Source organism: Pinus tabuliformis, chromosome 7 (genome assembly GCF_031772625.1).
Source record: "Pinus tabuliformis cultivar Carrire ecotype Pingquan chromosome 7, CPIR1, whole genome shotgun sequence".
Taxonomy (NCBI): domain Eukaryota; kingdom Viridiplantae; phylum Streptophyta; class Pinopsida; order Pinales; family Pinaceae; genus Pinus; species Pinus tabuliformis.
In genome coordinates this window covers 901,954,610-901,968,426 of record NC_142293.1, presented here as the reverse complement: position 1 = coordinate 901,968,426, position 13,817 = coordinate 901,954,610, and positions in this window count along the sequence as shown.

Sequence of the window (13,817 nt, the reverse complement as noted above, 5' to 3'; positions counted from 1 at the left end):
TCTGATATCTCTTCTGTAGATTCATCTAGTTATAAATAAGTGAGATGTTCTTCTATGAGTGGGTTGCCATCAAGTACAACACATTAATCATAATGCCAACACACCCTTCCCTCTCCTGCGACTGCTAATATATATTCTAGATTATTATATTTAAAAATATCCTTATTTCTAATTGTATATTTATTAATTAATTTTAAACACAAAATTCTGAAATATCATAGTTACAAATATGAATCATTACTATTTAAATTTCTTTTAATGTGAAAAGTATATAACTTTTTTTATTTAATAATTTATTTATAATTTTATTAATAAAAATAAAAATATAATATAACAAAACTTTTTAATTATTAGTTAATATATAAAACACTTTATTACAACATCTCTTTTAATACGTCACTACAACTTTTCCTCTCCATATTTGGTTAAACAATTAAAAATTTTAAAATATTAGATACACATATTTTCAAAATTTAACACATTGATATTAAAAAACTTAATTAAATATTTATTTTCCATGCTTGAATATAATTTTTATATAATTTTGAGATCAAAATTAAATTTAATTACGCCGTAAGGCGTTCCTCTTTGAAATCAACTCTCCTAAGTGCCACCTTGCACTATTATCTACCTTTAGATTTAATGTTAAATGATTGAACAAGAGTCAATCGTGAGATTATTATTTAATAATAATTTCATATTAAAAATCAATTAATAGTTAAAAATATTTAACTATTAACTACCTTCCCTTAAACTCATAAAAGCAAGAAGATGGCTAACATCTTGCCAAAAACATTCTCTGAGGTTTTTATTCATTTTCTTGTTTCGATTCAGTGACATGAATAATGAGTAGGCAATAATGTTGGTTTCTGTTCCAGAGCCGAATCCGCCAAACAGCATCCTCTGTTCCAGAGCCAAATCTGCCAAACCGCAGGATGGGATGAGGCCGTAGTTAATGAATCCTGCCGTTGGTGGCTGGAGTCCGACCATACGATGGAGGCCCTAGTTAATGAATCCTGTCGTTGGGTCGAAGATAAGGTGGCTGAAGTCCGACTATACGATGGAATCTGCGAGACGAAGATGGGATGAGGCGCTAGAATAATCAGGTACTGCAGAAAAGAAACCAATTTTTTGTTTGAGGTGAGGTGAGTTTAGTTTCTGCCTACAGTCTCCTTGAGGGAGTGTCAATAGCAAAAATATTTGGTATGTAGAAAAGAAACTGTTGACACCTAATCCTTGTGATTGGGTAAATATATGTAAATAAATAAATGAGAAATGTGAACAGTCATCGGGAGATGAACTGAACAGTCTCTCCCCTCATGTATATAACAGACCTACTTGATTGAAAGAAAATACAAATCAGTTTTTGCTTTGTGGAGTTGTTAGCCTCCTGCTGCAGCAGGTTAATCATCTTTCATGATCGACATTTTTACATGCCAAATATGTCATAATTTGCTTGCTGCAATGCTCCATATTTGCTACAGATGGCCAGAGAAGTATCCATGAGAGTGTGCTAGTCTAAATGCCACTGCTGTGTTCCAGTTTTGATGAGTAATCCATTTTGATCAGTTTTCAAGTATAGGGAGGTCCAAACAGCTTAATCTTGGCCTCCCTAGGTTTCAATTTCCTGTTGTAGAATATAGAGAATGAACATTTGTCCAAACAGCTTAATCTTGGCAGATTTGTAGTTAGGTAGAGAAACAAGGGTGCTCAACAGCTTAATTTGAGCCCCTGGCTGAAATAAGTGTAGAAGTAGATAGGAGCACAAGCAACAAGAAAGAATGAAAAGCTAGGTATGCTAGTTCAAGTGCACCCAAACCAAAAGAAGAGAAAATGCTAGGTGAGTAGGTCGGGTAGGTAGCTTTGTGTTTGCAGAATCATGGCTTGTGATCCATTTCATATTGTCAAGTGTTATATCTATCATATCACAAGTTGAAGGCAGTTGTTCAGTTGAAGGACTTCAAGAAATGCATGTCTAACTTCCCCTTCTTCCTCTTTCCCCCAAATCACTCACTAACTTCCCTAAAAGAGGTTAAGATATGCTTGGTACCTCTTAGTTTCATCATTCTCCATATCATTTACCTTGGTGAAGATCTCCTTCACTCAAGTAATATCCATACTGCTTCTATGAATCATTTTCCCCCTTAATAGCCTAAGATCTGCATACTTAGCACTCTCTGATCATTTGTCATGTTAACTATTAACTTTACTATGTAGCTCCCTATATATTTCCCCTTCCCCTACTAAAACTATGTTAATAACTCCCCTATATACTTATCCCGTCCCCCTGGTTGAAAAATAACCATAAATACATTTGGGAATTGCTAAGTTTACCTGAAACTGAGCAAGAGCCCTCACTTCCCCCCTCAAACCATCTTCCAAATGCATTAGGACCCCTTCCTATGCATAAAATCCCTCCTTTCATCTATGCAAACCCTCCATTATCCATGTTTTAACCTTTTTTCAAGGCCCAAAACCCTCTCGCCATGCTTCGGACCCCTTCCGATGCATTAACAACCTTCCTCCGATTTCATTTTACCTTTCTTCAAAGGCAAAAAACCCTTCCGATGCTTTATAGCCCCCTCCTATACATATAAACCCTCCTTCGATGGTTTCCCCCCCCGACGCGATATCGCTGTCGGAGGTAATAACAGTGCTGGACCATATATATATGCCCCCATTCCTTTTTGCCCCGATGCGATATCGCTATCGGAGGCTTTCTCCATCATATTTTCCCATATATCCCGCATATACTCTTTTTTATCGCAACTCACCTTTTTTGTTTTATCGTTTAAACTCAAGTTTTTTATAAAACTTAAGTTATAACGTAAAAACCCGCATTTTTCAACAATATCGCATCGCATCCGTCCATCGCCCCCGCTCAGATCAACGGCCCAGATCTTGTCGGCGATCTCCCATTTCGGTGATCGCAATTGTATAAAGTCCTGCCCCATGTCCCCACCGATAGCGAAATGCCGATTTAATCGCGGCCGCCCATTCGGGCCCTCAGATCAACGGTCTTTATTAAGTCACAGCCCCATATATAGCATTGCTTATTCCAAAGCCAAAGTATTAATAAAATGCAGCATATAAAATTATCGGGTCAGAAAGGAGGCCTTTGTACAGCGAAATGGGAAAGCTCCGATATTTCGGAGCCGAAAAGTTATAAAGGGCAGTTTTAAGGGATTTCGGGTCCGCATATTGATTTTGTTAAAATCCGCCAATATGAAATCGTCGATGGACCGGACCCGATCTCCATAAAGAAAGGGCATATAAGCATTTCGGGTCAGCGACATTTCGGAGGTTTTATATATTGGGACCAATGGTCCGCCCCGATGCGATTTAGCGCCAGCCGTCGGATCGGGTCCCCAGATCAATGGCCCTGATTTAATCGCAGCACTCTCCATGTATCGCTCCGACTGGCGTAGCCGAAATAACAATAAATCATGGTATATTAGCATTTCGGGTCCGCAAACCAAAGTCTTGTAAATCCGCCGATATGACATCGCCGATGGGCCGGACGCGATCCCAAATAAAAGGAAGGGCCTATAGCATATCGGGTCCGCCCAGTTTTGGCGATTGTTTATGTGCCACCCCCTGGTCTGCCCTGATGCGATATTGCGATGAGATCTGGGCCGTTGGATCAGCCTGCGCCAGATCCAACGACCAGGATTTAATGATTGCTACAGTGTCCACTTAAGCGCCAAATTTTCACAATTTCGCAGTGTTTTGAGAACATTTTCATATTATGATAAAATGGCCATTGTTTAAGGTTTGTGTGCAGCGCTCCCGCCCGCCACAACCAATAAGGGAAATCATACATCCTTAAGCCATTTAGGATCGCTCCAAGCCCGGTTTTGCTCCAGGGGGCCAGTCTCGGCCTCGACACAGTTGGCAACACTTTTTCCTCCTGTTTGCACCATTTTTCAAAAAGTTTAAGGCTAGTTTTGATCGGCCAGAGTGCCGATAGCATTCCAAAGGCCACGGGAACCTTTGCAGCAGTTAATTTTGCATTAAAAGGCAGAAAAGGGGCAATTTGACAGCGTAAAGTGTATCAGAGGAAAGAGAAGGCTCAAGTGCATGTCAAAGGGTATCAGGAAAGCGGCAGAGAGTATCAGTATTGCGGTTCAAAGCAGATGAATTCAAAATGGCCCCAGCAGATCTAGCAAGCCGTCATTGAGCCGTATAGCTCACCAACTCTCAATTTTTTCCATTTAAGGCAGCAGGACCACTTGAAGGCACAAGTAAAGGGTTTAAAAAGCAGATATTGGCAAACACAATGAACCCAATCATATTTTGGAGCAGCGCTGCTTCCTTCAATGCGCAGTTATCACACAGAGGACAGCGCATGGCTCAAGGAACTCTTTTAGTCCATTTTTGAAGCTGCAGGACCATGCGCAGCCCTAAAGAGCCATTTTGATGAGGCTGCTCCCTCATGAACACCTGTTTTAGATATTTTATTGCATTTATTTCCAGCACAACTTAGCATTAGAAGCAGTTATTGCACAGATCTCTTTTGAATATGTTTTGATAGATATTTTGAGATATTTTCTCCCTTGACACATGTTCAAGGGATGTTTGTAACTATTTTCTATTTAAACCACCCTCTGCATTGTTTTAAGGGTTGGTTGGTCGATAACTTCCTCTAGACTTGCATTGTATTTTCTGAGAGTCTCTATAATCAAAGATCGCTGGAATGTTTGGGAGATGAACTGACTGTTGTGTTTTAATGTCTTAAGAGTGACTATGGAATCCTAATGCTTCTACATAGCCCAATAAGTGTTTCTTATCTCTGTTTACAGTTTATATGTTTTATGCCATCATTGTTTCACTATCTAAATAGAAAAAAGAAAGAATAGTTCAGAGCTCACTTAGTTGTATTCTGTTCTCAATTTCTGTCATTTATCTATGTTTTCCTCTGAATTAGTCCTGAATATGAATACTGATTTGATCATATTTACACTAGTTCTTTCATATATGAATGTTGTTTAGGAATCCTTGATTGCTCCTATATAAATGTTCATTCACCTTCCCTCTGTTAGCATAATGAGAGCTACTTAGTTGCCTTTCATTTACTGACCTTCGTTCCATCTTTATTCTAGCTAGATATTGTTTTATGTGTAGCTATCCTGCTCTGTATTCCTCTTGTGACCAAGAAAACGCAACAGCAAGCCTAATCCACGACTCCATGCCCAATGGTTTGAACTTCTCACACTATGCATCCCAACTTTGTTTGAAAGAATCCTCCATCCCATCAAAATCAAAACAAAACCCAAGAAAATCATAACTAGCCTAAAAATCAACCCAAAACAAAGCTAAATTATAAAGAGAGAGCCCTCTCTGATTGCAGGTAGGCTAGGACCTGCAGTCCAAAGATTGGTTTGTGGTTACCTCGGCCGTATCCTTTAAGGAGCTTTAAGGACAACCTGAGTGATAACATAATGGCGACTCCACTGGGGAACATCCTCAGATAATTTCACAAATCAAGTTGGAAAGCTCCACTAGGAAAGAACCAGACCTTCAAAAGTTTCTTTCTAACCCATATAGTCTTAGAAAAATCCCCAAAAAACAAGCTAGAAACTAGCTCCCAAAAGGAATTCACGTTATACAAGGTCAAATCCAAACCCAAATCCCCCAGCAGCTTTTGAAAATCCCAATATAATCCCAAGGAACCTCATGAAGCTAGAGCGAAGAGAGGATTTTGCTGATAATAGTCCTGAAGCAGTTCACCCACGCTGTGGCCTAACTCCTGTCAAAGTTTTATTTCGTTCAACCCCTAGTTCCCCTTGTTCTTCATCCACCTCTCAAAGCACTCCTTCCACACCTCCATTCGCTACACATATTCCCATTACCACTACTACTCCTATTATCCCAGTTGTTCCTATTGTCCCTCTTATCCATGTGAATATGGCTAACAGATATGCACCTTTGCAATTACCTGCAAATCGCGGGGCTATGCCTCGGGATTACCAAACTAAAATCACATATTTTGATGGCACAAGTGCCTGCACAACCCTTCAGCATACAAAGAAAATGCAGGATTACTTTGAAAGCTATGAGATTGACGATGATGGTGTGAGAATGAAGATTTTTGTCCAAAGTTTGACAGGCGATGTCAGGACTTGGTTTAGAGCACTTCCAGCCAATTCCATAGCAGACCCAGAAGCCTTATACCAATCATTTATCAACAGATGGGAGAAAAAGAAAGACCCTTTGCACATACTAGCTGAATACGATACAATCAAAAGAGGTCCACAAGAAACAGTCTTGGACTATTGTGCAAGGTTCAATAGCATTTATAATGCTATCCCACAAAACTTAAGGCCCCCACCTGACCTTGCCTTATATAAATTCCCTGATGGATTCGACCCAGATATGGCCTACCAATTAAAATAAAGAGCCCCTAACAGCCTTGCAGACATGCAAAATGTGGCTGTCACTGTGGAGGCAAATTTAATTGCCAAAAGAAACAGAGCTAGAACTGAGAGAAGAACCACCTTCAAAGAAGAACCCTCAGCCTTAGACCAAAAGCTGGATGCTATTATCACTGGCATGCACAGGCTGGGAGACATAGTAGAGAGTGTTGAGAGGAAATCATCATGGGAAGGACAACAACCCAATACCATAAGGAACCCAAATTTCAGGAAAACTCAGGACTCAAACGCTGGTAGATCTAGTCCAGACCGTGATATAAGGCCTCCTTTCCAAGAAAATTATACAGAAGCATCCACATCTAGTGACGCCATAGACGACACTCACATGAACTTGGTGGATTTGAAGGGTGAGCAACAAATTTTCCTAACTCAACAAGACCAAGATGAGCATGACTTTAATCAATTTCAGACCCAGTCAGGTGAGTCTTTTGACTTCAAACAAGGTTATGATTCAACTGTTTATGAAGTGCACAAACAATATAAACTGAGAACTAGAACAATTGATGTAACCGAGCCCATCAAACAGAAGGAATCAAAGCAGCCCAAGAAGATTAAGGACAAAGCTTCTTCCACAGAACCGACCAAACAAACAATCCCAGATTCGAAAGAAGTCACAATAGAGGATATAACAGACACACCAGACATGCGGCCCTCTAATGATCAGCCTCTGCTACCTTCGTCCTCAAAGGAAAATGTAAATAGCACTCCTAAAAGCCTTCCCAAAATAGAAATACCACAAGGTATCACTCACCATAACACTGATAATCAAGAGGAAAACGCAGAAAATACACTTGAAAAGGGGAAATCTGCTATTGCCAACACAAAGACTCCATTGGAGAAACCATTCAACTTAGAAGCAGAAATAAGCAAACTTAAGATTTCCATCCCCTTATCTGAACTTGCAAAGCATGATGTGTATAGGCAACAAATCCAAAGATCACTGCAAATGCCAGAGAAAAGGGATGATGTGAATGTTTTAGATGATACACCTGAGTTGCTTTTTGGTCCAGAAGTTGATGGCAAATCAGCACATGGAGATGTTCTACCCTTTTATGTCAGTCTGCACATACATGATAAAGTTTTACATAATGCAATGTTTGACTCAGGTGCCTCACACAACCTTATGCCCAAAGCTGTAATGGAGAAGCTAAACCTTGATGTAACAAGACCCTACAAAGATCTATTCTCCTTTGACTCAAGTCAGGTCAAGTGTTTAGGCTTAATCAAAGACTTATGTGTCTCCTTAGTCCAATTTCCCAACAAGATAATCCTAATGGACGTGGTGGTTGCTGACATCCCACCAAAGTATGGCATGCTCTTGTCAAGATCTTGGGGGGAAAAACTTCAAGGATCTCTCCAATTAGACCTCTCCTATGCCACTATTTCAGTCTTTGGGCAACCAAAGAGACTGTATAGATAAATACTGATGAAGTATGTGGTAAGTAGTGAGGAAAAGCCCCAGAATTTCCCTATCTATTCAATCCATTCTGATATGGATTCTTTTATTTTGTTTAATGATGAAACAAGTCCTCCAACTAATCAGAGGCCTTTGCCTTTAGTACAACAAGCACACATCAATGAAGAAACGGTTGCACATACCCATGAGACTGTCACAACAGCCAATGCAACCAGCACGCAATAAAAACCTCCCTAAACACAAGATTCGGGTCTGCCCAATCCTAAAATGACTGAAACTCTTAATACTAACCACAAGCAAGAAATCACATGGTATTTAGAGTTTGATGGCTCTGTTAACAAGTTAGGAGCAGGGGCAGGAATATGGATTCACAGTACACATAACAACCATGCAGAGGGTCATGCTTATAGACTGAATTTCAAATGCACCAACAACATGGCTGAGTATGAGGCACTCCTCTTAGGCCTTAAGCTGCTCAAATCTTTAGGAGCCGCCAAAGTTTCCATTCTAGGTGACTCAGACCTAGTAATCCAACAAATGAAAGGCAACTTTGTTACCAATGATAGAAGGCTAAGAGATTATAGGACTGCTGCCACTGCAATACTTGATACATTCACTGAATCCAAGCTTGCCAAGATTTCAAGAAATCATAACATTCATGCTCACAGCCTAGCCACTTTCGCTAGTACATGCAAGCTTCCCTTTGAGCCAAATCACCATTTCACTGCTGAAATAAAACATAGGCCTGCTGTCCCAAATAACATTAAAGATTGGCAAGTGTTTGAGGATGATGCTCAAATCAACAATTTTCTTACCTTACAGCATGAGTTTTCAGGCCTAAACATTGATATGGATGCCATGGATGATCCCCTGCAAGCAATAAACCAAATCCAGCAAACTGTAACAACTAGAAAATTGCTACAGCCAACCATCTTTGATGAAGAAAACATAGAAGAGCTGAAACAGATGCATTTGGAGGAAATAGCCAAAATAGAGGCCGAAATCATTGATCTAAAGGACAATTTTCTCCCGGTTGGCCTCACTCCACTAGAAGACATGTTTGATGCAAATGATGTGCCCAAAAATCCAAAAATGCAGCCTATAAACACTGCCATAGAAGAATACAACATTGAAACAGCAGAGAAGCCCAAAATGATCAAACTATCTAAATCTTTGCCTCCTGATCAAAGACCAAAGTATGTGGATTTGTTCAAAGAATTCCAAGATGTATTTGCTTGGAGTTATGAGGACTTGAAGTCCTATGACACCTCAATTATTCAACATACCATTCCCTTAAAGCCAAATCAAAAGCCCTTCAAATAGAAACTGAGGAGAATCAATCCTGTGCTTCTCCCTTTAATTGAGAAAGAAGTGAAAAGAATGTTTGAAGCAGGTATCATAGCACCCATTAGATTTTCTGAATGGGTATCCAATCTTGTTCCCACAAGAAAGAAAACAGGTGAGATTAGGCTTTGTGTAGATTTGAGAAACCTAAACCAAGTCTCCCTTAAAGACCACTACCCATTGCCCAAAATGGACCACATCCTACAAAGAGTAGTGGGGTCATCTAGAATCTCTTTGCTAGATGGCTTTTCAGGTTTTAATCAAATACTGGTTCACCCGGATGACCAAGACAAGACAGCCTTTACCACACTGTGGGGAACATTTAAATATGTGAAAATGCCTTTCGGCCTAAAGAACGCAGGTGCCACCTTTCAAAGGGCCATGGACATTGCATTTGCCAAGGAAATCCATGATTTCTTGGTTGTCTATCTTGATGATCTTACCCCTTTCTCCAAATCTGACCAAGACCACCTAAGACATTTGAGACAAGTGTTCCTAACATGTAGGAAATATGGCATTTCCTTGAACCCCAAGAAGTCTTTATTTGGCCTTGAAGAAGGCAAGTTACTTGGACATATCATTTCAAAAGACGGGATTAGAATTAATCCGGAAAGGATCCAAGCCATTCTCCAAATCCCATATCCAAGAAACATAAAAGAGCTGCAAGCATTCCTAGGAAAGATCAATTTCCTAAGGAGAATTATCCCAAATCTAGCCGAGCTGATAAGTCTGTTGAGCAACATGTTAAAGAAGGATGCCAAGGTAAAATTGTCTCTTGAAACCAAGCAAGCATTTGAGAGTATCAAAGTTTCCTTAACTCAAGCCCTAGTCCTCACAAGTCCTCAATTTGATAGGGACTTTATCATATTTTCATTTGCATCTGATAAAACCATAACTGCTATCCTATTGCAAAAGGATGACCAAGGAAATGAAAATCCAATCGCTTTTTTCAGCCGAGCCTTAAGAGATGCACCCCTGAAGTACCAAATCATGGAGAAGCAGGCCTATGCCCTTGTTAAAGCAATCAAAGACTTCAGAATTTATATTTTATATTCACATGTGATTGCTTATGTCCCAAATGCTGTTGTAAAAGACATATTAACCCAAGAGGGGTTAGAAGGCAAAAGAGGCAAGTGGATTGCTAACATTCTTGAGTATGACATAGAAATAAAGCCAACCAAGCTAATAAAGGGACAAGGTTTAGCCAAACTGATGTCCGAAACAAACTTTCAAGCCTTAGACATCAACCAACTGGACAATGAACAAGAGCCGACGACTCCACAGATCAGTGACACCTTTTTGCAATCCCCATGGTATGCTGATATTTGGTTTGTATTGTTAAACCTGTGTGCTCCCCCAGGATTGTCCAGGACCAAGAAGAGATTTTTAAGAATGAGGGCTTTGAAATTTTGTGTCTTAGATGGTGCTTTATTTTGAAAGAATCATGAAGGCATATTGCTTAATTGTTTGACCATGAATGAAACTAATAATGTCATGAAAGAATTCCATGCAGGGGATTGTGGAGGACATCTATATTGGAAGTCCACTGCTGATAAAATTTTAAGGGCTGGTTTCTATTGGCCCTCTTTGTTTGCAGATGTAAAGAAGTTTGCTATCTCATGTCACAAATGCCAAATCTTTGAGGGCAAAAGAAAGCTGTTGCGCTTGCCTCTTAAGCCCATCTCAACCGAAAAGCCTTTTCAACAATGGGGTCTTGACTTCATTGGAGAAATCCATCCCTCTTCCTCAGGCCAACATAAGTGGATTTTAACAGCCACCGACTATTTCACCAAGTGGATTGAGGCCATCCCATGTAGGCAAGCCAATGACACCACCATTATCCAATTCCTTGAGTGCAATATCCTTTCTAGATTTGGCTGCCCTGAGAATATCATCACTGACAATGTCGCTGCTTTCAAATCCAAAAAGATGATTAATTTTTGCCATAAATTTCACATTACCTTAGGCCACTCTACAGCCTATTACCCTCAAGGTAATGGATTAGCCGAATCATCCAACAAGAGCCTGATTAGTATTATCAAGAAGATCTTAGAAGAAAACAAGAAGAACTGGCATAGAAAGCTCACAAATGCCCTATGGGCAGACAGATTGTCAACCAAGAAATCCATTGGGATGAGCCCTTATGAGCTAGTATATGGCATGGAGGCCAGATTTCCTTCATCACTGGGCATTCCTATTATCAAGCTGCTACAAGAGATTCAATCTGAGCCAAATGATATACAAAGGAGGATAAACCAAACAATTCATTTGCAGTAGACAAGCGAGCAGGTCTATGACAGAGCTCAAATTATGCAAGAGAAGCTCAAAAGGATGTTTGATAAGAGAACTAAGGCTAAGAATTTCTGTGTTGGCAACAAAGTTCTAAGGTGGGACTCACGAAGAGAAGACAAGGGAAAACATGAAAAATTCGATTTCCTTTGGAGAGGGCCATTTGTTATTTCTGCTGTTCAGGGAAATAACACATATTTCCTCAAATGTGTAGAGGGCAGCACTGCTAAAGAAGGCCCTGTAAATGGCCGTATGCTAAAGCATTATCATGATCCCTTTTGTTGAACATAACCCAGCTTTGTATATATCTCTTTGTACATTGATATTTGTATATATCATCACTTTTGTTTTTATTTTATATAAACAGTCCGATTGTTAGAGGAGCAGCAACAAAGTTTGTGAAGACATAGCCAATGCAAGTCCTCTATTTTTAATCTCTGTCTCTGCAGTAATCTCAACAAAACAGCAAGAGCAACGCTGTCATATCACAGTGATTTATGTTAAAGAGAAGTTGTTTGCAGCTTGTAGTCTTCAAGTCAACAGTATCAAAAAGAAAGGAGGATTTTCAGTTTACTTCAGCACCCTTTCAAAGACAAGAAAAGAAGAGCTCCAATTTTATTCCCTTTTTGTGTTTATTTCACAAGGCAGTGCTCAAGCAAAAGTGTATGCAATATCAAGCATGCAGAAGAAAGCAGGCGATGCTTTATTTTTCATAGTGTTTCAGATAAGGAGGAGTGCTGCATTCAGAAGTTAAAGTTCTAGTCATTCAGCAGTTAGCACGGAAGAGATTTTCAATTAACAGCAACTACAGAGGATCAAGGCATTCTGACCTGCTGTTCTTGGCTTGTCACAAGGAAAAGCCATCCCCAAGTGGAGCCACTGTTAGCCTCCTGCTACAGCAGGTTAATCATCTTTCATGATCGACATTTTTACATGCCAAATATGTCATACTTTGCTTGCTGCAATGCTCCATATTTGCTACAGATGGCCAGAGAAGTATCCATGAGAGTGTGCTAGTCTAAATGCCACTGCTGTGTTCCAATTTTGATGAGTAATCCATTTTGGTCAGTTTTCAAGTATAGGGAGGTCCAAACAGCTTAATCTTTGCCTCCCTAGGTTTCAATTTCCTGTTGTAGAATATAGAGAATGAACATCTGTCCAAACAGCTTAATCTTGGCAGATTTGTAGTTAGGTAGAGAAGCAAGGGTGCTCAACAGCTTAATCTGAGCCCCTGGCTGAAATAAGTGTAGAAGTAGATAGGAGCACAAGAAACAAGAAAGAATGAAAAGCTGGGTATGCTAGTTCAAGTGCACCCAAACCAAAAGAAGAGAAAATGCTAGGTGAGTAGGTCGGGTAGGTAGCTTTGTGGTTGCAGAATCATGGCTTGTGATCCATTTCATATTGTCAAGTGTTATATCTATCATATCACAAGTTGAAGGCAGTTGTTCAGTTGAAGGACTTCAAGAAATGCATGTCTAACTTCCCCTTCTTCCTCTTTCCCCCAAATCACTCACTAACTTCCCTAAAAGAGGTCAAGATCTGCTTGGTACCTCTTAGTTTCATCATTCTCCATATCATTTACCTTGGTGAAGATCTCCTTCACTCAAGTAATGTCCATACTGCTTCTATGAATCATTTTCCCCCTTAATAGCCTAAGATCTGCATACTTAGCACTCTCTGATCATTTGTCATGTTAACTATTAACTTTACTATGTAGCTCCCTATCTATTTCCCCTTCCCCTACTAAAACTATGTTAATAACTCTCTTATATACTTATCCCCTCCCCTGGTTGAAAAATAACCATAAGTACATTTTGGAATTGCTAAGTTTACCTGAAACTGAGCAAGAGCCCTCACTTCCCCCCTCAAACCATCTTCCAAATGCATTAGGACCCCTTCCTATGCATAAAATCCCTCCTTTCATCTATGCAAACCCTCCATTATCCATGTTTTAACCTTTTTTCAAGGCTCAAAACCCTCTCGCCATGCTTCGGACCCCTTCCGATGCATTAACAACCTTCCTCCGATTTCATTTTACCTTTCTTCAAAGGCAAAAGACCCTTCCGATGCTTTATAGCCCCCTCCTATACATATAAACCTTCCTCCGATGGATTTCCCACCCCCCCCCCCGACGCGATATCGCTGTCGGAGGTAATAACAGTGCTGGCCCATATATATATGCCCCCATTCCTTTTTGCCCCGATGCGATATCGCTATCGGAGGCTTCCTCCATCATATTTTCCCATATATCCCGCATATACTCTTTTTTATCGCAACTCCCCTTTTTTGTTTTATCGTTTAAACTCAAGTTTTTTATAAAACTTAAGTTATAA